Here is a 26,380-nt window from a genome sequence, read left to right as displayed (position 1 = left end):
GAGTTATGGTTTAGATAAACCAATTTGCCTGTTGAGTGCTGTCGGGCTAGGAATCGGCATGACGAGCTCAGATCCAAGTCTGTCTGACTCCGGTGACCACAATGGATACTGGTGCAAATGTGCTCAGTAAAGAGCTACATGATATTCTCATAGAACGGTATTTAGCAGGATGCGATGTTTACTCGCAAGCCCCCAAAACCTTGTCTACAGAGAGAAGAATCTGGTTTAGGATCACATATGAGGGACACATTTTAAAGTTGGAAGGGATCACAAAGGTCTCTAGATCCAAATGGCCTCATTATATATATATTCAGGAAGTTGAGGCCTAGAGAGGTAAAGTGACTTGCTCAAGGTGACAAGTTACCGTAGCAACAATCAAAAGAGAGCCCCACGTTCCTCATGCCCAGTACAAGTCTCTCCTCTTCTATCTCTGCACGCTTTGTAACCCTTTTATACAAAAAGACAAAAAGCCTTCAAGGCAGCCTCATGGCATCACAAAGAAGATCTGTGGAAATTTCCTCTGTACAAACACGAGTTGCCATGATCACGGTTATTATTACGATTACGCTGTTTGTGCCTCTGCTCCCTGTTAGTTCCAGAGTCGGTGGACAGACACCGGGACGGGATTATTAAACACGCTAAAGTGCCTGTCACGACTCCACATGAATCCAGGAGACAGAGCTTTCATGGACCAATCACCTCGCTCCCCCAAAGTGCCCCGTCTCATAATTAAAAATTAAACCGTTTTCCAATGAAATGATTTGGTTCATTCTTCTTGCTCCCGCTCCAGTGCCTGTGGCACCAGCTAAATTTCGCATTAAATAATTCAACTGCAATACATTTAAAATAGATCACGTTTAGTGCCACACTTCTGATTGGCCGCGAAACCAGGCCAATTGCACAAGACTCTGGTGGGTGTCAGCCTGTCAGCCTCTCAGCCACCAAGGGTGTGCAAGGCATGGGATTCCACTAACGAGGGCTGGCCAACTCACCCTTTTTTCTCAATCTCAGGGTGTAGTAGCACAATGAATCCTTCATCCTTCCTTTAACCATTTTATTTCATGTTTATTTCTCTGTTCTCATTTTCTCCCTTTTAATCAAAATCTTGCTTTAGAAAACAGAACCTTCCGTTTTGCTCTTTTGGTGGGCTGCGCTCAGCTTGCATCCAACATCTGCTTACCTGCTAAGGCCACGGAGCCACATCACGACTCTCTCCAGGCCCTGCGAGAGGCAGGGGGAAGGCAGGACGGATTAAGGAACTGTGCTGAGTCAAATGCTCTCTCCTCCCGGGGCTGCCAGTTTTCATCTGGCTCAGGCTGCCAGGATCTCAGGATCATTATTTCATTTGACAGATGATAGGGTAACAGTAGCCTGCACCGCTAATGGGCCTCACCTGGGAAGCTAGCATGGCAGCCCCGGCCCCCGATGGGAGGGGCAGGGGTTTGGTGTCCAGGTGAACGACCCAGAGGGAGGCACTTAGTCACTCTGGACCTCATGTCCCTCCATGACCTCTTCCCTGACTAGACAGCATACTTTTATCTATTCTCATGCACATAAGTGAAAGGAAAATTTGAGCCACAAATGACTTTCAGGGGAGGTCACCCAAGATTATGAGTTAACGAGGACAGCCGGACCAGGGACATCAGTTGCCAGAGAGAAGGCAGGGGTGATGATCTTCCCGCAACTGGAGTATCCACAAAGGGAAGGAAACTCCTCTTTCACTGCCTCAGAGGGAAAGAGACTTTCTGTGGCTCCCTGGTCTCACACTCCCTCTTCCCCAGGGGACGGTACTCACGTGATTGCTGAGTTTGGGAGAAGAAGCTGGGCTTGGGTGTTTCAGGCCCTCCTAAGCCATCACTTTTCGAGCCAGCCTGCTTACAAGACCCACGTGTCTCCATCTCCCGACGCTCGGCATACAGAGACCGTCTCTGCCCAGGCGAGGGGAGGGTGTCGGTGGCCCAGGGCTGCCTGTGATGGGTGGGTGAGCCGATCAAGGGTGACGCAGAAGGACTGCCGCCATCATTTACCTTCCAAATAAGCTTTTATCAGTAACTGATCTGGGACGTTTGATTTTCATTGCTGTGTTTCTCGGATCTTATTTCTCAGGAAGTTCTGAATACTGTCAAGGAAAAGGGGTTTTGTTTATTTATCTTGCAAAACTCTTTGTTTTTCCTGCAGAGGCCCGAGGAAAGGTACCAAAGGCCACTAGGTAGGAGAAGGGATGAGTTAGCATCTTGGAGCCCTAAAGGGTCACGTAGGAGCCAGGAGAAGCTGTTACAAGGAAACACTTCAACCCTAAAGTGGTTGAGGAGACCTCTGCTGAGGTAGTGAGCTTTTCATCACAAGGGGAGGCCAAGCCATGGGGCCATTAGCCACTATTGTGTACTTCTGACACTGGGTGGTTTGCTTTGAAAATTGGAAGATACAATTGTGGAGGGGTTTGGGAACATCCCTGGGCCCTGCTTCACCTGCGCCAAGTCCTGCTGTTTTTTTCTGCAAGGGCTTTCACAGTGGTGGATAGCTGTGCTCCTGAATAATTAATGATTGCATTTGTCATTTGCAGAGATGTGTTTATAGACAGAGAACACGCGTTTACAATGTGGCACTCAGGACCTAGTAAATGTCTTTCCTTCCTGTCAATGTACTTGGCGAGGGCACATGCACGCACAGGCACACGTGCATGCACATGCACATGTATGTGCACACTCACCCATACTCGATGCACACATGCACGTGCATGCACAGGCACACATGTGTGCTCAAAGAGGCCATCTGCTTGTCTTATTTATTAAATTGTGCCTGAAACTCATAGCTCTCTTGGAGCAAATACAAGGATAAAAAATGGAAAGTTATTAAAAATAGAAGCAGAATCTAGATCCAGAGAGACTGGCGAGTTATGATGCTCACACCACTCAGGTCCACCAGCCAGGGGCGTCCAGTGGAGACAGAAGATTGGGAACTGCACTGTGGGGTGTCACTGCCCAAAATGTGGAGGCTCCGATGGTTAGAAACTAGGAAAGGAGACCATCCATCATCACGTATTATCACAAAGTGGCTGGAATTTGTCAACCTACTTTTGGAGGCTCACTGCTGATTCTGGGTGCTGTTAATTGGTAAGTCCCAGAAGGACTTCCTTTCCTGCTTATGTCTGGCTCTTGTGGGACTAGATGTGGAGATGATTTCACTCTGCTCTTTGATTCCACAATGGTCACCAGCATGTGAGAGGTAAAGTCAACCATGCATTTTCTATTCTTTTCTGTTGTTGTTTTCAGTTAAATATCAATTAGCAACAGAGAGAGCACAGGATCCAGTCAGGGGAGAAGGGGTGAGAGCCAGCAGGTGCCAAAGCAATTTATTCATAGATTCTCCACCTGAGGTGTTGAAACAGCCGGGCTTTTGCCTGCAGGTTTCAAGTGGGTTCTGGGAAAGAAAAGTGCAAAGTAATTTGGGGAAAGATACAGAATGGAAAGTGGCCCTTTTGTGAATAAGACTCATTAGTTCATTTCCCTTGACCCTAACTCACAGGACAGTGGGAAAGAAGCCCAGAGCTGGTGGCTGGAGACCTGGCTTGAGAAAGGGCTTTATCACTTACTAGCCTGTGCTTCTGGGTAATTCACTCGACCACCCGCAAGTTAGTTTCTTCATCCATTACCCCGGAGAGGCTATAACAACAGCCTTGTCCTCACCAGATAGTGGCTGTCATTGCAGGAACTAATGGATATGAAAATACTATAACATTTAATACACTGGAGTCCCTGTTGTTTCCCCATCTAGAGATCTGTGAGATTTCTGTGGTCAAATACATTTTATGACATTCATATTAAAGGCCCTGATGAGCCCTGGTGTAAATAAACACACTGCCTAGTGGTTTCAAAATCTAACTTCACCCTTGAATTCAGTCTCCTGGCAGCACCATTTAACGTCCCATTTTACAAGTTTTGGAGGAGAGGTCATACAAAAAACTTCTGTTTTGCCCGGCAATTGAGCGTAGAATAGGGGTGGGGCTGACATCTAAGTCAGGGAATGCACTGAAGATCATAAAGTGCTCTCCTCCCCCAACTATTTTGCTTCACAATGTTGCCAAAGTCTAAGTCATGGTTTGGCTCAATGGCTCATTGAAAACATCATGGCTACATCCCCAGAAGTCAGGATTCAATAGAAATTTGAACAAGTTCTTTTCCTTATGAGGACTTGAGTTTTCCCATTTGACCCAGGGGGCACATATCCCAGATCAGTGGGAACCACACAGACCATCAGCATCAGAACCAGTGGGGTTTAAAAACACAGATTCCTAAAAAGCTTCTGCCCAGCAAAAGAAAACAGCCTCAAAATACAAAGGAACCCCATGGTCTGGGAAAGCATATTTGCCAAGGATGCATCTGATAAGGGGCTAATTTCCAAAGTGTACAAAGAACTCATAGCACTCAGCAAGAGAAAGACAAACAACCCAATTAAGAAATGGGCAAAGGACCTGAATAGACACTTCTCCAAAGAGGACATACAGATGGCCAAGAGACATACGAGAAAATGCTGAATGTCGCTAATCATCAGAGATGCAAATTAAAACCACAATGAGGTATCACTTCACCCCTGTCAGAATGGCTCCATCAACAAATCAACAAATGACTCGTGCTGGCGAGGGGAGAAAGGGGAACCTAGTGCACTGTTGGTGGGAATGCAGACTGGGGCAGCCACTATGGAAAACAGTATGGAGATTCCTCAAAAGATTAAAAATTGACCTGCCTTTTGACCCAGTGATCCCACTTCTAGGGATATATCCTAAGAATCCTGAAACACAAATCAGAAAGAATATATGCACCCCTATGTTCATAGCAGCGCAGTTTACAATAGCCAAGATCTGGAAACAGCCCAAGTGCCCATCAGCAGATGAGTGGATAAAAAGCTGTGGGACATTTACACCATGGAATACTACGCAGCTGTAAAGAAGAAGGACCTTGTACTCTTTGGGACAGTATGGATGGACCTAGAGAATATTATGCTAAGTGACGTAAGCCAGGCAGAGAAAGACAAACATCACATGATCTTACTTATATGTGGAATCTAAAGAACTTAATAAACTGATGAACAGAATAGATTCAATGACATGGAAGCATAGAGGAGACTGATGAATGTCAGAGGGATGGAGGAGGGCGGGTGGGGGGAGGGGGAGAGATTAACCAAAGAATTTATATGCACATATGCACAACCCAAGGACAGGGACAATGGTGTGGAGAGGGACTGGGGGGAGGGGGATGAGGTGGAATGGGTCACTGGGGAGAAAAAGAGACATCTGTAATATTTGAAACAAGAAAACAACAAATAAATAAATAAAATAAAATAAAATAAAATAATTTAAAAAAATAAATAAATACTAAAAACACAGATCCCTGAGGCCCAGACCTCAGACAGAAGCAGAACATCTGCATTGTGAATTGATTCCCTTGTGGTGAATTTTACATACACTGTGGTTTAAGAAGCAGTGTTCCAGAAAAATCTCGGAGTTACACGAATGCTAACATCCTTGGTTTTCTTTAGTTCAGACACTTGAAGCAAAGAAAAAATAGAGGTCAGGAGCCCAGAACAAAAAACAGCCTCTCTCCACTGGGAAAACCACCTGGGACAAGCCTCAACAGCTGGGCAATCCCGCAAGCCACGCACCCAAAGCAGAGCAGAACCAGCCTGTTGTCACTGCCTCCCACTGTAATCCTGGAGAAGCCTCCTGCACACACACACTGATGCCTCCCCGAATCGGCCAATTGTAAGCCAGGACTGTGGGAGTGAAACATCAAATATCACAGCATTGATTTAATGGCCTTTAAAAGTCCCTCCTGTCTGTCTCCCTCTGCACCACCGTGCCCATAAAGCTGTCACTATTCATTAACACCTGCCCCCTATCCTGACAGCATTCAGATCGCACATCAAGGGGAGGGATGTGGTTTGAGGAGGTCTGGTGTGTGGTTCTGGCAGCCCTAACCCTAGACCACATCTTCCCAAACTCTTGGTGTAGGTGTGATACCTAGCTTCTATTAGAAACCTCACAGGAAATACTGGCTCTGCTTCTTTTAATTTGGACCATTCACTCTCCCAGCTGCCTGGAGCCAGAACTGGAATTTATTCCAAGTGTTTCCTGCTTCTGCCTGGGACCCACTGTTACTTAACCTATCCACACCTGTGTACTTCTTGCAATTTGTTTTATGGGCTATCATGGTGGACCAGCACTGCGTAATGGGGACATAGTGCAAGCCACAAACACGAGCTACACGTAAAATGTAAAACTTTCTAGGGGCTACATTTTAGAAGATTTTAATAACTGAGACTAACTTTTAAAATATTTACTAATATATTGCCCTTAACCCAATAGACTCAAAATATCATCACTTCAACATAGAGTCAATGGAAAAATTATTAATACCAAATTGTACTCTTTCTGGATGAGATGATTGAAATCCAATGTGTATTTTATGCTTACAAGCATGTCTCACTCTGAATTGGCCACCTTTCAAGTACTTAATAACAATGTGTGGCTACCGCAGTGGCCAGGGCAGTCCCTGGCCAATAGGAGAGAGGCTATTTAGCTAACAATTCCCCTTCGCCACTCACTGAAACATGTTTGGAGCCCTGACTATGATTGCTAGAGATCTGGGCCCTGGGCTGAAGTGATAAAAGTCCTCCGACATCTGCACCCTTCTGGAATTTAATCAGCTGAGGGTGACAGGCGATGAACAAGTAGAGGAATAAATAGACGAAATAGTTTCAGACTTCAATAACGAGTATTAAAGAAGATAAAAGACAAGCTAACCGGTGGATATGACAGACAGGAACCCGGAGAGAGGAGTGGATCAGCTCAAATTACAAAGGAAGACTCTCAGGACAAAAGCCTGAGCGACAAGAATCCATTCGTTTACTTTTCATTACGGTAACCAGGAAAGATGCACAGTCTTAGGGCTTTTCGTGGCATAAAGGGCTATATGGGTTATTTAATGGAACTTCTGGTGCATGAATAAGCACTCGCCTGCACTGAATATTAGACTAAATCCCTACACAAGCAAGAAACATATTCCCAGCGCCCAGGAAAGCGTCTGGCTCACGTCACCTGTGCAAGATGTATGAAATGACCGGACACGTGGCTAAAGAAAGGGCCGCGCCTCAGGGACCTTGGCTTTGAGATGAGACGATGTAGAGGAAGGCTGCGACTGTTCACTCTGCGTTGGTTAGCTGGTTGGTTTGCGGGGGCGTTGTGAGTTTCACTGGGCTCTAAACAAAAATGTGCTCTCAACAGGTAGGCACCCCGCCCCTGCAGATAACAGCAGCAGACCTAACAAGTGGTCCGGAAAAGGGAGACCGGCTGATGCTCAACCCTCCCAAGACCAGGCTCAGAAAAATGCCCTCGTAAGTACCAAGATAATTTGTGAAAATGCCAGGCTTTTCTTACTCAAGCGGTTTGCCAAGATACGCAGAAATGAAATAAAATGATAAATGCAAGTAATGCTATTGCATTTCAAATCAGTAAGAGCTGGTGCGAATTTTGTTGTTTGTTTACTTTTTTTTTTTTTTTTAAAGAATTACAGTGTTTTATAAAACTTCAAGGAGGACCTGACTCAAGAAATCAACGTGTTCAGAACAACAAAAAGTGATTCAGGACAAGGATCGCCCAACAGAGTGTATTTTTACTGCCATCAAATCTGGTTCATTAAAGAAAAAGGTACTTTTAGGACTTTTACTTACAGTGTTTTTAACTTTAGTACTTTTCTTTTCCTCTTTCCTGTGTGACTTTGCTTTAGCCGACTATCGTTCTGCCAATATTAATAGCTAACACATATTAGCACTGACCGAATGTCAGGAACTTTATGTCTACGTCAAATGAACGATCTCATTTGCTACTCAAAAGTGCCCTATTATTTTGGGAAAACTGTTATCCTTATTTCACAGACGTAAAAACTGAGGTTAATAAAATTTAAAATATTTGCCCATGATCACAGGAGAGCACTCCTTAAATATTTGGCCTCAGGACTCACTTATGTATTTAACAACTAGTGAGGACCCTGTGCTAGTTTTCAATTTCTACCAAAACAAATTACTATAAACTTAGTAGCTTAAAGCAGCAACCTTGCCAAAAAATCAGTTGAGTACGTTGATGTAGTTCTAGTTCTAGGTTCTCTCTTTTGTTCCATTGATTCCTGTGCCAATACCACACCGTCCTAATTGATACAGCTTTTTATCACCAGGCTGGACATCAGGTAGCCCCATTCCTACCACTTTATTCTTCTCTTAAAGAATTTTAGAATAATGTCTGTATCTACAGGATCATCTCCGTGGGGTTTTGGTAGCACTGAGGTTAAAACTGTCTATCAGTTTGGGAGAACTGATATCTTCACAATGTCGAGTCCTCTGATTCATGAGAATGAAAAGCCTCTCCATCGATTTAGATCCTTGATTTCTCTCTTCTGTACTGTGTAGTGTTCTATACATATGTTGTTAGATTTACACCTTTTTCCAGCGTGTTTAAAACAATGGTCCTTTTGCCTTTAACGTTGTGTTTCGCTGCCTCTTTTCAGATACACCCTACATGGCTCCTGCATCTGCAGGCCCAGCGTAAGTAGCTCGATCGCTCTCCGTTAAGCCGGATAAGCCAGCAGCACAGACGCTGGCTTAGATTCGGAAAGGGCCTCTGTAGATAGGGAATCCTCTTTTCTCCCTGAGCCTGTTAAACCAGAGGCAGTGGGGCCTTTTTGGGTTGCCGAAGCGATCACTTATCTTGCCTGTTAATCAGCCTCCCATGTTTGTATCTTGTCTCTGGGAGGGCCATCCTGTCCTCCCGAGCCTCTATGCATTGATCCTTCAGCTTAAGCCCTGGGAGACGGCTGCCATATCGACAAAAGCCCTACTGTTATTTTTTCCTCTGAGTTATCAAAGAGGAGGGTATCAAGATGGGAGACAGGATGAAGGCCGGAATCCACAGGACTCGGGGCTGGCTTAGAGGGAAAGGGAGACGCTGAGGAAATGGGGGAGCCTATGGTGACTCTGTGTGGCTTTGCCTGCGCCAGACTGGGACACAAATCAGAGTCATTCATGCTAACAATGCTGGTGATAGATAGATGGATGGATAACATTCATTGCGAGCTTAATCACATCAGGCCTTATTTTGAAAGCTTTACAGTATTAACTAATTTCGTTCTTACACCGACCCTTTGAGAAGATGATTACTGCTCTCACTATTCTATCGTGAGAACAGAAGTCCGAGGGAAGCTACCCGCCTGGCGTAGAGAACGAGAGGGGAAACAGAGCAAGAGCCGGTTTTGCGCTTTAACTCCAGGGAGCGGAACGGAACGGCAGCCAGCCGGAACTCCCGAAGCCACGTGTGCCCTAGTTGAAGGAGGCCGACCTGGCGAACTTGTGTCACTTCTGACATTGCCCTGAACAGCAGCCTCTGACCTGAGAGTTTCCTTAAATGCAAAAGAGGTTAATGATTAAACTATGGCTCCCAGAGGTGTCCCCAGGACTGAATGAGGTGAAGTGTGTAAAACACTTGGCCCACAGCAGATGCCTGCCCAATGACACGTGTCCCTCCTGCCTTTTCTCTTCTACACACACACACACACACACACACACACACACACACACGTGATTGCTGAGCAATGTTTCTCTTCCTTCAGCAGTAGCAAAAAGATAGTGAAAGACAGGGATGAGTACATTCTGTGGGGGATTTTTGGAGGCCTGTACAAAGCGTCTTCAAAGCCCAGCGGACGATGTAAACACGCAGGAATCGCAGTGACTTCTGGAGCTGCCCCACCGCTGTCCTGTCCTTAGGTAAAGTGCCTCCGCAGCTCACTGCACGTGGAGGATGGGTTCGTGGGCGCTGTGACGGCGCCACTTCAATCCAGACCCCTCGGGATTATTCCAAAGACGCCAGGGAGACGGCATAGCGCCTCTGCAAGGCTGCCGCTCCTCCCCCCACTGGTAGCCCCTCTGCAAGGCTGCCGCTCCCCCCTGCACTGGTAGCCCCTCTGCAAGGCTGCCGCTCCCCCCTCCACTGGTAGCCCCTCTGCAAGGCTGCCGCTCCCCCCTCCACTGGTAGCCCCTCTGCAAGGCTGCCGCTCCTCCCCCCACTGGTAGCACCTCTGCAAGGCTGCCGCTCCCCCCTGCACTGGTAGCCCCTCTGCAAGGCTGCCGCTCCCCCCTCCACTGGTAGCACCTCTGCAAGGCTGCCGCTCCCCCCTGCACTGGTAGCCCCTCTGCAAGGCTGCCGCTCCCCCCCCCACTGGTAGCACCTCTGCAAGGCTGCCGCTCCCCCCTGCACTGGTAGCCCCTCTGCAAGGCTGCCGCTCCCCCCCCCACTGGTAGCCCCTCTGCAAGGCTGCCGCTCCCCCCTCCACTGGTAGCCCCTCTGCAAGGCTGCCGCTCCCCCCTGCACTGGTAGCCCCTCTGCAAGGCTGCCGCTCCTCCCTCCACTGGTAGCCCCTCTGCAAGGCTGCCGCTCCCCCCTCCACTGGTAGCCCCTCTGCAAGGCTGCCGCTCCCCCCTCCACTGGTAGCCCCTCTGCAAGGCTGCCGCTCCCCCCTCCACTGGTAGCCCCTCTGCAAGGCTGCCGCTCCTCCCTGCACTGGTAGCCCCTCTGCAAGGCTGCCGCTCCTCCCTGCACTGGTAGCCCCTCTGCAAGGCTGCCGCTCCCCCCTCCACTGGTAGCCCCTCTGCAAGGCTGCCGCTCCCCCCTCCACTGGTAGCCCCTCTGCAAGGCTGCCGCTCCCCCCTGCACTGGTAGCCCCTCTGCAAGGCTGCCGCTCCCCCCTCCACTGGTAGCCCCTCTGCAAGGCTGCCGCTCCTCCCTGCACTGGGCAGGATGCGCAGGGTCTGTCCCTAACCCTCTGTTAGGCCACTTTGCAAATGGCTGAGGGCAGTTGGAAGGTAGAAAAGTTCAGCTCCTTTTCCCCTCCCCTTGCCCCCCCCCCCCTTGCTGAGTCTTCCAAGGCGGCCAGGTTGGGAAGCAGCAGTACCCAGATGTGAGGCGCCCGGGGTGCCCCGGGGCCTCGGTACACTGGCTCCTGGGCCTCTGGCAAATCGCCTTCAAATAGCTAAACGTGAACTGTCTTGACTTCTGTGTGTGTGGCCCCTACCTGCCCGTGCTCCAGATCTATCCCCCCACTCGGCAGTCACAGTGCGTAGATACACATACATAGATTTAAAGCACGCTCCTCGGTTATGCAACTTGAGGGGTCATCCAATACCTCCTTTCTCAGTGTCCTGTGAGCCCCTGCGATTTTCCTCATTGCCTTGTTTAAAATATCGTGATGCTGGACATCTATCACAGGATAAAAAGCATTTTAATACGGCATGTAATAAAAAGCACTTTAATACAGCGCGGTTTCCTGCTGTCTCTGCTTTTCCAGACTCACCCTCCCTTCCACCCTCAACCCTTCACTCGGAAAGTCTTTCAGCTCCCGAAATGTATCCTGTTATTTATCATTCCTAACCATTTGTGCAGAGCTGCCCTTTACTGCCCCTCACCAGCGCTTTCACCTGGCTCACCCCGCCCAGCCTTCGGGGCTGAGTGTCCCGTTGCTTCGCCATCCATCCCTGCACGCAGTCAGATTAACTGTCCACGGTCTGTCTCCCAACCCGACCATCAGAAGTCATGAGGGGGGACCAGGTCTGTCTTTTACAATGTTGTCTGTCTAGTATATTTCCTAAGGAAGAGAAGATTCATCATCCACCCACATCTACTCTCCTCTTACTTAATTAGAGAAATACTAAATTTTAGCACACTAAATGACCAAGAAACTATAGATTACATGTTATAGCTACCCTGGCATCCTGTTACGGCGAAGGGATTAAATTCCCATGATCAGCATGTGAGTAGAAATAACGCATAAAAGAAATGGCTGTGTACAAAACTGCCCCTGACCCTTTCCCCAATTCTTGGGAGGGGATTAGAGTCGGAAAGTGACATTAGATCCAGAAGTGAAAGACGCATTGGGAGGATGGCAGAGCTGCCCTATCAGTCTCGGACAGCTTAATTCTCCATGGATACATGAAAATGAAATAAAATTTTGATTTGTTGAAGTCATTATATTTTGGGGTCTTTTTGATGTAGCTTGGATCATGATTTTGGTAGGTAGATATTCAATTCATATTTTTTAATGGATAATTGATGAATGGATTCTGATGAGCAGATGAATTGTCCTGTTTTTGTTCTGAGGTCATGTGATGTCCTTCGGTCGATGGAATATCAACAGACACGATGTGAGCAGAGGTAAAAATGTGCTTGCACAGACTGGCATGCACTTGCATTCCTCTGGTTTTCCATAATGAAAGAAGATGCCCCAGAAGATGCTAATTGAAGGAGAGCATAGAGACACCACAGTCAAATGTGAATCCTAGAAACACACCCGTCGGATCTCAGACTGGAGCTTAACTGCCCCAACCAACCCACAGAGTCATGTGTGAGAAAAGAAATGCTTGCTGTCGTCACTACCAGGATCTGGAGTGGTTCTTTATCAGGTCATTATTCTGGCAACAGCTTGCGAATACACCACGACTCATCTTTGCCAAAGGCACCTTACACTAGACAACTTCATAACCATTTCACATTCACTTTATATCCGTTTACTTGCTACAGCTTCCAAAGTTGGGGCCCTTGAAGGGGGATAAGTAACGTCCAATATGCTTTTATGAACCTGTAGAAATCTGGAGGGGTGTCAAATGCAGAGAGCCTGTTTGAAACCATGTCTCTTAGAAAGTATATAAACTCTCCTAGAGGCCAAGGGAAAAATTGCTGATGTCCTGTAGGATTTCCAAGCATGGGACACAATAGTTCAGTCTACAGAGATAGCAGCCTCTCTCTGTAGGAGAGAGACTTACTCCTTAAACTCATTCATGTCACATGCTGGTTGAATACACACTGATACCTCTTAGCACTCTATGTCATTTCTTCACTATAATTATTTGTGTTCAAGGATGTCTACACTGGCACGTGAACCAGGTAAGGGCTTGGATGTATTTCTTGTAAATCAAGGTTAAAATTTTGGTTTTATCCTATGGTGTTAGGATCGGAAATCTAGGAATTCCTGATTGCTGTTGTGGTAATCACCTCCCCTTACATGGAACCCAAGGAGCTCCTAGATAGACAAGTCATGGTGACACAACAGGAAGAAAAATTATTATTAATTGCTTGCCCACACACCTGATACGGCAGTGCAACACTCTAGGGAGAGATTGAGTTGGTGCACATGACCTTGGTTTAAGGTCTTAATGAGCCTTTTACTTCTCCCATTGCACAACTGTCCCTCTCCCAATATGCTCCTTGAAATCTTACAAATCTCTCTACCTGCTAGAAGGAACAACACGGCAGGTCTGAGAAGCAGCACGTGGCTCAGCTCACCAATTCCACATAGGAAACAGAAGGAAAAGCTCGGAGAGACGACTTGCCTGCCCTAAGTGGCCCATTAACCCTTTGTCAGTGTAAGGATATGAGAAGTGTGGGATCCTGCATGAGGAGCAATCTTACCTCCTAGGGAAACGTGGCTACTTCTTCCTTCCTTGCTGAGTGCCCCAGTCATGACTGGCATGGAAAGAAGCATCTCTTCCTCCATATAATGTATCTCCACACCTCGTCATCTGCTATAGGTCTAAGCAGAGTATAAACACTCAAGCGTGTTTGTTGATTTAAGAAAGACTTGTTCTCGAGACAGTGGCGGCCAGCAAAACCAAGTAATAATCCACAAACTAGAAGAACTAAAAATCTATCAGGAGGGATCAGAAATGCACAGAAATTAGTTCATCAATACCAATTTATTGCCCTGTGTGCTAGGACTTGGAGATACAAAGGCAAATGAGAGAGGCAATCTGTCCTCCATGAATTCATGTTCTGGGGGATGACATAGTCAATTACACTGATCCCTCTGGCAGAGGCTGTGACAGAGCTAATGTGGGACCACAAAAAGAGAGATTAACCTCAGATCAGACAAGGAGGGCTTTCTGGAGGGGGTTAATCTAACTGTATTTGGAGAATGAGCTAAGGTGAGAATGGAAGAGGCAGGCAGAGGGAATGGCAAGATCAATCGTGAAGGCTTGCAAAAGTCTGGCATGTTTGAGAAAGAAGTAAAATTCCGTGTGGTTAGAGTATAGGTTGTGTACGTGTGTTGGATGTTGGTCTGGGAGGGGATATGATAAAGATGGGCAGTCAGAAAGCGGCAAATGATGTTTAGCCACTGCTCAGTGGAAGGTCGGATGAGTAGAAGGTTGGCATGGAGCTGCAGAGAGGAAAAGAAATCCTTCACGAATGACGTAATAATAAAAACAATTCTAACAACAATGAACAAAAGCTACTACTCTTGAGCCTTTAATATGTCATAAACGTTTGACACACTTCATCTTGTATCCTCACTCTCTTTCATTGTCCCCATTTTTTTGGATGAAGAAAATGAAGCTCAGAGAGGTTGAGTGGCTTGTCTGAATCGCACAGTTGGTAAGAGACAGAGCAGCAGCTCTAGCTCTTGTCTGTGTGTTCCCCAAACACATGCTCTTAACATCTAACTCATATCATCATGAAATGCACTTTAAAGGTAGGCAAAATATGGAGATGCAGAGATGAGGTTATATGTTTCACATAAAGACCCCAGCATGGGCCAGCCTTAGAGTTCTAAGGAACTGGGCCCCATTAGGGAGCCTGAGCAGCTACAAAGATTATAAAACGGATCCCCAGGGGTCTGCACTTATCTCCCTAATGCATCCTCCCAGAAGAGCCTGCTGTCATCTATTGCAGGTGATGGATATTCACCCTGAAGTTGTAAAGAGCAACTTATAAAGAGTGCACCAAAAAAGTAATACCTAGTACTGGCAGCTGATGGTTGGACAAACTGGGGCAGAGAATACTTTATTATTATTATTTAATTTCCCCCAAAGAGTGCACAGTTTCATCCTATTTATAACGAAAATCACTGATATCACAAAAGCATCTCATCAGCAATCACTTTTACAAATGGAGCACTGACGCTTTAGATATTAACATGTGTTATAAATGTCATTGATATATTAAGACTTTTTAGACTGTCTGTCTAAAAATAGATGGCAAGCCAGAGGTACGAAGGAGGAAGACCCAGAACTGACTAATTCAATCAGGAAACGGGGAACCTATTCTTGCACAATTGTCTTATGTGTGAGCAACGCAAGGAAACACCTGAATCTGATCTATGGTTTGAATTCCACTTACCGGCAGAGTGTGGTGCAAAGAGGGAGAAAGAGGGAGGAGGGAAGAGAGAGATGAAAATACGTGGAATTAAGGGATTTTAATGCTATGCTCTCCAATCATCTCACTTTGCATGAGGAGAAAACTGAGTCTGGGGAGGCTGTGGTGTTAGAAAAGAAAAGCTTCATAAGTCTGAGCTCTAAATTAGATACTAAAAGACAGAACTGGTATTTTTTTTCTTTAAAAACATGGACAGCTCTGTTGGTGGGGGAAGCTGCATTGGGAAGGGTTGGGCATAGGAGTTAGCAAGAAAGAGGAGGGAGCATGAACAATGTTTTCAGCCTACCACCTGACAGGAGGGTCACATACACATGTTCTGTCCAACCTGATGCCCAGGACACCCCGGGAAAGTGGGGAATTAGACCCTTTTCATTCATGACGTCCCATTTATTCATGATTGCTCAGGGAAATGAAGTCTCGTGCTCATGGCTAAACAACTGAACCGGCTTCACTGAGCCTTGTCCCCTGAGGTGCCAGGCCCATTCTCAGCTGCACAGCCCCAGGGCGGAGCTCCCACTCTGAACTTCAACGTAGCCCTTCCCCTTGGCATCTCGGTGCCCTGGGGATAGCGCACTCACTTGGGCGGCCCGCCCACTGCACAGAAGGGCTCCCTGGGGATGACAGGGACCCTGGTATGAGCTCCCTTTCTCTGCCTGGTCTAAACCTTTGCACCAATTCCTTTCCTTCTGACTTTGGAGAAAATTGTAGAGCAGATCGATTCTGTCCTACATTACACACAAGGTTGCCTACTCCAATTAGAAAACGAACAGAAACCAGTAATTGTACAATTAAGTCCTGTATTGATGAACTGTACAGATAACTAAACGTCTAATTTTTGCCTTGAATTTAAGTCATCACAGCAGATGCTCCAGAACAGGCCACACAGCCAGCCATGTGGGGTGGCAAAGGGCACGTGAGGAGGGCAGGAAAGAGAAGAGATTTACGGGATTTAAAAATCAATACAGCCCTGCCGGGCATGGCTCAGCGGTTGAGCGTCGACCTAGGATCCAGGTGATCGGGGTTCAATTCCTGGTCAGGGCACATTCCCGGGTTGTGGGCTCGATCAATGACTCTCTCATCATTGATGTTTCCATCTCTCTCTCTCCCTCTCTTTTCCTCTCTCTGAAATCAATAAAGATATATTTAAAAAATAATAATAATAAAATAAAAATCAATACCGTGGGAAGGGTGGTGGTAGTTTGGTAGCGCAAACTAGGGCTTTGAAGGGGCTGCTATTATATTTAGGGCCCTCTTAAGCTTCCCTGGAGCCCGATAGCCACAGGGAAAGAAAAGAGGCTCCTCCTCCTCCTCCTCCTCCTCCTCCTCAACCTCCACCTCCACCTCCACCTCCACCTCCACCTCCACCTTCACCTTCACCTTCACCTTCACCTCCACCTCCACCTCCACCTCCACCTCCACCTCCACCTCCACTTTCACCTTCAACTTCACCTTCACCTCCACCTCCACCTTCACCTTCACCTCCCACTTCTTTTCTCACTCATCTGGTCATTCAAATTGTAAATACTTTTTTTTAATTTCCAGATTAAGACTTAGTTTATAATGAGTTAGAATAACCTCTAATTCATTTTGTATCTGCTTTTTAATATTTATTCATTAGCCTCACCTGAAGATGTGTTCATTGATTTGGGAGGGAGGGAGAAAGAGAGAAACATCAACATGAGAGGGAAACATCAATCAGTTTCCTCCTGCACATGCCCCCAACCTGGGATTGAACCTATTACCTAGGTATGTGCCCTGACTGGGAATCAAACCTGCAACCATTTTGGTGTTTGGAATGATGCTCCAACCAAGCCACCTGGCCAAGGCTGCTTTTAACATTTAAAAATACAAATTATTGTGATGATAAGACAACACTTGCTTAAAGTAAAGCTAAATAACACTTCATGGAAGTCCATAAACTAGAAAATGAAGGCTATTCCTGCTTTTACCCCAGGGGCACCATGGGCTGGGAAGCAGAGCTCCGTGATGAGCAGCACTGCTCTGGTTTCTTTCTACTCAGGTTTGTGTTCCAGCCCTACCACTACCAACTTGGGTGGTTTTGGGAAAGTGACTCATGTTTTCTGGGTCTCAGTTTGCTCAAGTGAAAAACTGGGACTCAATGTCATGACCTCTCTCTCAGGATTGCTTGTGAGGATTAAATGATTTACTGTACAGTAGTCTAATGCCTGGCCTACAGTGAGAACTCCCATGTTAGCGACTCCAGCACAGCCTCCCAGATGCACAAATGTGTATGAACAATTGGTTCCGTCTATATATTATATGTAGAAGATGCTTTTCCCCTTAACTGTTATGTGGGCCTCTTCCAATGTCTGCTGGCGTGAACTCATCTTCTTAACCATTTATTCCATTTAATGGATACACCTACTCAGTTCATTGATAGAATTGAGAAGGTATCCTCTGTATTTTGGTTTTCCTTTGTAAGCAATGCTATAATAAATGTCCTAACAGACATTTGAAAGGCTCCACAATTGTATCACTTAAGGGGTCCATTTGTTATATGAGGTCCTACTGGGTTATATAATCCCCTTTTCAAAGATGAGGGAAAGAGTCCCAATAATCATTTTGTTTGGAATTTCTTTCCTTGACTGGTTCCATGGCAGCCCAGGCAGCAAAGGCTTACCTGGAGCTGTGTGTGTTCAGAGGAGCCAGCACAGCTCTGGGTGTGGAGACCTCAGGGTGTGACAGAGAAATGAGACAGAGGTACTGTGGAGACGTTGAGGCATTCAGGACAACAAAGACAAACTGGACACTGTCTCCTAATTTTGGTAGAAAATCACTGGAATTTATATTATTGCTGCTCTCTGAAGGTCTCTTCAGTTTTGGCTACTCTCAAGATTTATTTATTTTTTTTAAGATAATTTGGTGTCAGGAACCCTGAGGCCTGAGGATCACCTGGGTCTTAGAAGAGCCTAAGTGCATTGATATAGCCTCACCTGTGTCCTGCCTCCTAGGCACCCCCTTACAACCACAGCCAATGGGCCCTGTTAGAAACCTCTGATTTTTGAGTTCTCAGCTCCCCTGTGCTTGGGAAAACATATCCTTGCAACTTTTCTATTTCAAAATATCACAGGTAAAAACCACTGAGACTTGGGTCTGCAGCAGCAACCAGGAGGAAAAAAAAATCAGAGAAAACAATATATGAGGAGAGGAAAAAAAAGAGCTGACATTTTCTTCTAGACTGAATAATGCATTTGAATGTTTCATTTTGCTGTAGATTGAAAGGGGCTTGAGGGGGAAAGAGGTGAGAAGGGAACGAAATGAGAAAGATAGAGGGACGTGTAAGCCCCAAGAGATGGGCATTGTAATCTAGAAAGTTATTTCTCAGCTGGGCTTAGTTCTAAAGTTCACCACTGAATTATGTGTTGGATGTTTGGAGACCATCCCTGGTGCACCTGTCACACCTGTAATAGAATGTGCTGGGTCTGAGATGATTTCCCGTTTCAGGACTCACTGCCACCTGTTCAATGTCCCTCTCTGGGTCTTGTTTCTTTTTTTCTTCTCCTTCCTTCCTTCCTTCCTTCCTTCCTTCCTTCCTTCCTTCCTTCCTTCCTTCCTTCCTTCCTTCCTTCCTTCTTTCTTTCTTTCTTTCTTTCTTCTTTCTTTCTTTTAAAAGATGTTTCATTGATTTCAGAGAGAGGAAGGGAGAGGGAGAGGAGAACTGAAACATCAATGATGTGAGTCATTATCGGCTGCCTCCCACAGGCCCCCAACAGGGGATCAAGCCCGCAACCCAGGCATGTGCCCTGACTGGGAATCGAACCTCAATCTCCTGGATCACAGGTCGATGCTCAACCACTGAGCCATGCCAGCTGGGCTCTTCTTTATTTTTTTAACTTATTTAATTCCACATGTTTTTTTTTCCACAGTTATTTTTTAAGTCACACAGTAGAGACTCAGTAAATGTTTGCCTACAACCATGTAAACATCCCCTTCCCATAATAGAAATTATATTAAAAACAGCAGGACTAGATCAACTCTGCACTAAAAATACTCAGGACAATATATGAACTCTGTGAAACAAAATATGCTTCACTTTATCCCAAAAGATTGTCCTTAAAGAGTATTTGAGGAAAGTCTGCACATACCTAGACCAAGTCTCTCATATATTATGAAATATATATTTACATATATTATGAAAAAGTTCTTTTGAAAAAAATTTTTAGATGGATGCAAATTATAGTTAAGACTTCTGTAACTTTCTTAATTAGCTTATAGTATTTAAAGAAAAATATGATTTCACCAATTAAATTTTAACAGTACTCAAAATAAGTTGCAAAATTCAAATGCAAAGTAGATGAAAATTTTTATTAACATTTGGCACACTTACTTAAGAATAAAAACTCCATGTCAACTTCTAGTAAAACTTAGCACGTGAAAGATAATCTAAATATATGGCAAGGAGGGAGGGAAGAAAGACTGAAGGAAGAAAGAAGAGATGGCGTGAAAGAAAGGGAAGGAAAGACAGACAAGGGAAGGGAAAGAAAGGCAAGAAGGCAGAAAATACCTAGGAAGGCAAATAATCGCATTACTTTCTGATATTCCATAGAATCAGAAAGCATTTCAAGGAGCAAACATTCACTGTGAGCGGGCTGTGGGGGAGTCTCGATGGAGAGTCCAAATGGAAATTATTTGAAAATGTGTAAGTTTCTCCCACACCAACAGCAGGAAGGAAAGGGGAATGTTCGAGCCCCTGATTAATGACCAGGCTTCAGTATCAGACTAGACTAGCTCCTTTCCCAGCTTTTCTGCTCACTAACTATATGGCCTTGGACTAGTTACTCGCCTTCCCTGGGCCTCAGTTCCTTCCTGTGCAAAACAGGAATAATTCCTAGGGCCATGGAAAGGCTGGAATGCACAATACCTGCGAGGGTCTAGCACAGAGTCAGTGTCGGTTATGCCCCTTGTCGCTGCTGTTCTGATCCTGATCCTGATCCTGATCTTGATCCTGATCCTGATCCTGATCCTGATCCTGATCCTGATTTTGATTCTGGTTCTGATTCTTACTACTACTATTACCCTTTTGGAAAATAACGACTCAATATTTAGAAAGAACCCTATGCGTGTTTACTCCCTTTGCCCCAGCAACCCCCCTCCTGGAAATGAATCTCCAGAAAATAACTCAACAAAAGGATAAAGCTAAACTGCTCATCGCTAAAGCATTAGCCATAATTGTACCAAAAAAAAAGCAAAAAAAAAAAGCAGCGACTTAAATGTCCATCAATAGGGGAATCATTTACAGTAAATTATGATGTATCAACATAATAGGGTATTATGCAGCCATTACAATAATAATTGTGGCAATGTAGCATCATGAACAAATGCTTACCATTTAATGTTAAGTGAAAAAAATTAAAATGATATATACAGTACAACTGTGGCATTGTAAAAATATGCATGCATATTGGCAAGTACTGGGATCTTATATGTAGAAATTGAAATAATTATGTATGGTTGTGCACTTAAAGATTTCTTTCCTTCTTCAAATTGCTTTATAATATTGTTTTGAAACCATCTTTCAATAATAGCAACCATGCAGCCTACTCGTTATAAATCATATCAGTGAATTAGTGCTAAAACAGATTTGCCTAGAGACATGCATACAAGGGCTCTGGGACATTTATGTGCAATATTTATAAGTAATAAGCAAATAGCTAACACATATAACTTTTACTATGTGCCAGACACTATAGCCTGAGTGCTTAATTCATTTCATACTTTGAATTTTTTACAATAACACTATCTTAGAGATAAGAAAACTAAGGCACAATGTGCTTGTAACTGTCCCTAAGTCACATAGCTACTAAATAGTGGGATGGGATTTAAATCAAGCCGGTTTTTCCCCCAAATCCACTCTCCCAGCCATCACATACGCTGCCTTCAGTTGGGAACAGCTTCATGGGTGTGTGGCCAATGCGGTCACTCCACATGGAGCCCCCTGCTCGGAGGGTCCCACATATGGGGTTTGACGTTCTATTGTTGCTGTTCTGAAATTCTTACTAATTTTATCTTTGAACTTGTGTTCTGTCAGTAACCTCTTATGGGGCAAGGGAACAGGTGCGGAGGCCTTACAGCCACTGCTCACATGGGGTTCCGCCTCCCTGAGATGTGTTCACAGATTCCGCTCTCTACCCCTGGTGCCCTGGGCTCTGCTCACACTTCGCCTCTCCAGCCCCGCCTCGCAGCCACCGCCACGCCCATCAAGGTGGTGACCAGATTCCACGGGCAGAGCCAAGAGAATCTTCTGTCATCATCCTCTATCTCCAGTGGGGCCTGCATGAGACTGGGGCTGGGCCCTGGCCTGGTGGCATCGTTGGGTGGCACAAGGCTGTGGGTGTCTCGCGCTGGTTGGCATTTACCATGATGCATTCAGTGGGCAACTCAGCAGTAGCCTCTTATCTACCCTTGATCCGCACACTACACACCAGCCTGTTGTAACGAGAGGCTGGAATCCCTTGGGTGTTGCCCCTCTGCTCTGGGTTGGGGCAAAGGATCTGTGGGAAGTGGAGACTCACTTTCCCGCACCTGATCAAGGCCCAACTACCTATCTTGAACTGATCCCCACAAATTACAAAGCTGGCCCTATATTCCGATATGGTTTTATATATTAACAAAAAAGCAGAAATGCTATTAAAATGAAGACCCCTGGCCTTGGCCTGCCACAAATCAGGGGACACAATAGAGGGAGAATCACAGAAATGATGTTTCCACCAGTGACCCGAGATCATGGGTCCTTTATTCAGGAGATGTGACTTAGTCCACGAGCAGAAGCTCTCTTATCTTAGCTGTTGCCAAAACCAGAAATCATAAGCCAGCTTTCAGCAGACACTGTGTCATCAAGGACATGTGTCACCTGTGTGGCCTTTCACTACTCACTTCATTCAGTCATAAAAGGATTAAGAGCATCTTATCTCACGTTGCTTCGAGAAGTAAATTAGGTGACATCATAACGTAGTTATTAGTATCGTGCCTGGTACGGAGTAAGGACTCAGAAAATTGTATTTGTTACCCAGAGCTGAGGCTTGTACAGCATCCTACGTATCGAAGTGAGAACTTTGTGCTTCAGATGCCATATGGGAGAGGGCCGGCGGAGGATGGTATTCTGTTGGGAACGTTTAAGAACCAGATATTTTAATCTTCCCGTGAGTTAGGCACACCTGAACAGCAGGTACTAACAGGTAGAACCAATCTATATTTATTCTCAGAAACATATTTCGAATGCACTGATCTACTCCTGTAAAGGCTTGGTTGAGTTCCCAAAATTATGTGAAATGCCACATGGTGGAGACAACTTTGGTTTGAAAAATCAGAACAGGTGCTCTCAGTGTAGTCTTTATCCATAAAAATAACCTGAGCATTTCCAAGTGGAGTCGGAAATTTTTAGAATTTCAAGTATATTATTTGATGCATAGAAACACCCCATTGGAGGGAGCCTTTCCTTTGTATACCTCTTCTAATGCGTGAGTGATAAATTAGCTAGGCGGTGAGGAAAGAAACCAATATTGTTGACAACTTTTAATGCGATAAAAATCTTTGTATGTACTTCTAAAACCAACTGTACTGAGGCATAATTTACAACAATAAGACGAATGTGCCTGTTTTAAGTACATAAATCAATGAGTTTCAACAAATGTATACATTCCTGTGACCACTGCTTCAATCAAACTGTAGATCATGTAGAACATAGCCATCATTCCCAGAAGTTCCACTGTGTCCCTTCCCAGTTAATCTCCCAGCCTCTACTCCAGGCAACCACTGATATGATTTCTATTGCAATAGGTTAATTTATCTAGTTTAAAACTTCATGTATGTAGAATCATACACAACATACCCCTGTGTTGGCTTCCTTTGCTCAGGGTTCTTCAGAGAAACATAATATAATATAAAATGTAATATAATTAATATAATTAATATATAATATAATATAATATAATATAATATAATATAATATAATATAATATAATATAGATAATATAAAAGAAAATTTTTTCTAAGGAATTAGCTCACACAATTATGGAGGCTGAGAAGTCCCATGATCTAGTGTCTACAAGCCAGAGACCCAGGAAAGCTGGTAGTGTAGTTTAAGGGCCTGATAGCCAGAGAGCCAATGGCATAAATTCCAGCCTGGATCTGAAGGCCGGAGAACCAGGCATGCTGAGAGCAAGAGAAGGTTGATGCCCTAGTTCAAGTAGTGAGGCAAAGAGCAAATTCAGTCTTCTTCCCTTGTTTTGTTCTATCCAGACCTTCAGTGGATTGGGTGAGGCCCATCCACATTGGGGAGGGCCCTCTGCTTTACTCAGTGCACCAATTCAAATGCTAATATCATCTGGAAACACCATCATAGACACACCTAGAGATAATGCTTAACCAGATATCTGGGCACATGGTGGCCCCTCAAATTGACACATAAAATCAACCATCACATTGATGACCTGAGAGCATCGGTAGTTTCTTTGTATTGTTACATACTACGGATATACCATATTTTGTTCACCCATGAACCTTGTTTTGCCTATTATTCCAGTTTCTGGCTATTTTACATAAAGCTGCTTGAACATTCCTGTATAAGTCTTTTTTCTGAATGCATATTTTAATTTCTTTCAGGATAAGACACAGTTTATTTCCTACTGGGGGAATTTTGGGCCATGTGCTAGGCATATATTTTTATCTTTATAAGATACTACCAAACTATTTTTCACATGCTTGCCCCATGTTGTGCTTCCACCAGCCACGTGCAATAGATATTTGTAAATTAATAAATTATTTCTTAATTATTTTATTAGCAATAAATACAGAAGAATACATTTCCACAAAATAACTCCACAACCGATTTCTCTGTGAAAATTGTTTCTTTCTTCCTTACGAGTAACAAGAAGGGTCATTGTACATATTAAATTGATCACAAAACTGCTTTCAGAAATTGAAGTCCTCAGATTTATGACTGTTGTAAAAATAAATTTCGGCACAATGCTATATACGTAGAGTTTAAAATATCATAAATTTGATGAAAAAGATTCAGAGTGAGCAATATCGGTAGCATGTTATCAAGCAAGAAAAGCTGCTTTTTCCAACTACAAATAATAGAGTTGGGATGTATATAGCTTCCCTTTCCTGTAATATGCTAGTAAGACCTTATCCTATATTATAGAGTAGTCAATAGCCTTGCCGTAGGGGCTAGTTTTATCACTATCTTAGTCCATTTGGGCTGCTGTAACAAAATACCACAGACTAGATAGCTTATAAACAACAGAAATTGGTTGGGTAAGGGTCATAGACTTCTTCCAGGTCATAGACTTCTCACTGGATCTTCACTTGGCAGACAGGGCAAGTGGGGGTCTCTAATCCCATCCATGAGGGCTCCACCCTCAGAACCTAATCACCTCCCAAAGGCCCCACCTTCTAACACCGTAACTTTGAGGGTTAGGATTTCAACATATGGATCGGGGAGGTGGAGATACACAAACATTCAGATCATAGCAATCTCACATTGCAATTGTGCTTACACTGTCCATGAAAAGCAAAAAATAGAGGATGATTATAGGATTGCAATCAGTGCTGACTAAAATTTCAAAATCTGTCTCCATAGCATCCTGGCATAGACCCAAGGAGGCAGAAAACCTTCAGAGAATGAATTGCGTTCCTCTTTGCACCTTCCACGTCCAAAAGCTCTGCAGGGATCCCTGGGTGCTCAGTAGGTGCATGGTAAAGGGAACTAAACTTATTTTTATGCCCTGCAGGTCATTGTGAGCTCAGATCATAGTGACACACAGTTATTAAACATTTTATAACACTTCTTAGGCCTCAAAAGACATAGTTATTTGTGGTCTGTCTTGCTTGAAAGATTCTTCTCTGAAGCCTGCAAAACAGGAACTCTTATTTTCACTATTTTCCAGTGAAGAAGCGAGGCTTAGGGGGTTTAGTTGGCTTTCCCAAGGTCACACTGATGACATCACTGCCATGAACCTGGTGTCCTCATCACATTGAAGACCTTCTACCCTCCAGCTCTGGTGTTCCATGAGTGACCATCATGCTACCAATGAATTTTGTACGTTGAAAAATATTTCTATTTTTGCTCAATAGTGGGAGTTTTGTGATTTGAATCCTAATGTGACCCCTTTTCATCTTTTCTTTCTTTTTGCTTTTGTGGAGGTAGCCTGAGGTCCATGGTGGAGGTGTGAATTAAACTTACAACTCCTGATGAAAAAAGTCCCCGGGCCATGCAAGAGACTGTGTTTATACATAATAATCTCATCAGGGGGTTATGAGGCCTAATTAATTACTGTTTGCAAAGCAGCCTGAAATAGGGAGATGGAAGGTTTTACGGAGTGTACAGTATCGATGGCAGTTTAAGCGTGGTGTGTACAGAACTAGCAAAAATGACATGCAGCCAGTGAGGCAGAGAGAGCCGGTGGGAGGGCTTGGTTAGGGCAACACCTGCACACCCCCGAGACTCCTGGGGGCCACAGGTTCAACTCCAGCAGATAAACCCGTCTCTTCATCCTTCGGCTGTGATTAGATGAATGGACCGCAGACATGGTCCACCTTAGCAGTGGCTTGGATTTGACCTGGGAGGTAGACCGTGCAGTCTGAAGGACTTTCCTTCTGAAGGACTGTGTTGATAGCAGACAGCTCAATGGAGTGATAGTTCCCTGGTCACCTTTATTTGAAAGGCCATATCTGGGGCTGTTTTTTACATTTTAATAGAAATTTGCGCTCCCTTGGTAAGAATATTTAAACTGTTATAATTGTGATTAAGTTAAAGGTTGAGGTCTATGGACAAAAAAGGGGGATGTACAAGTTCAGTGACCAAAAGTAACCTCACAGGGTGATCTGACCATAAATTCCCAGCGGGGGCGAGTCATGGTAGGCAGTCACACCCCCGGCCTACAACTTCTTTAGTAAAAGGTAATCAGTTAGCCCTGCCCATTGTTCTTGTGCATCTAGGCTGACACCCCTTTGAAATGCCTGAAGTAATCCTCTTTTCCAGACCCCTCAAAGGTATAACCATCCTCAAGGGGGCACATAATCTTATTAACTATCGGGTACCTTACTTTCTCCCACCCTCAGGAATGTAATCTTCCTTCCATTCCCACCTTAATTCCACATGTGTAAAAGAAACTG

Source organism: Miniopterus schreibersii (assembly GCF_964146895.1).
Source record: "Miniopterus schreibersii genome assembly, chromosome: 11".
Lineage (NCBI taxonomy): Eukaryota > Metazoa > Chordata > Mammalia > Chiroptera > Miniopteridae > Miniopterus > Miniopterus schreibersii.
This window is presented reverse-complemented; position numbering follows the sequence as displayed.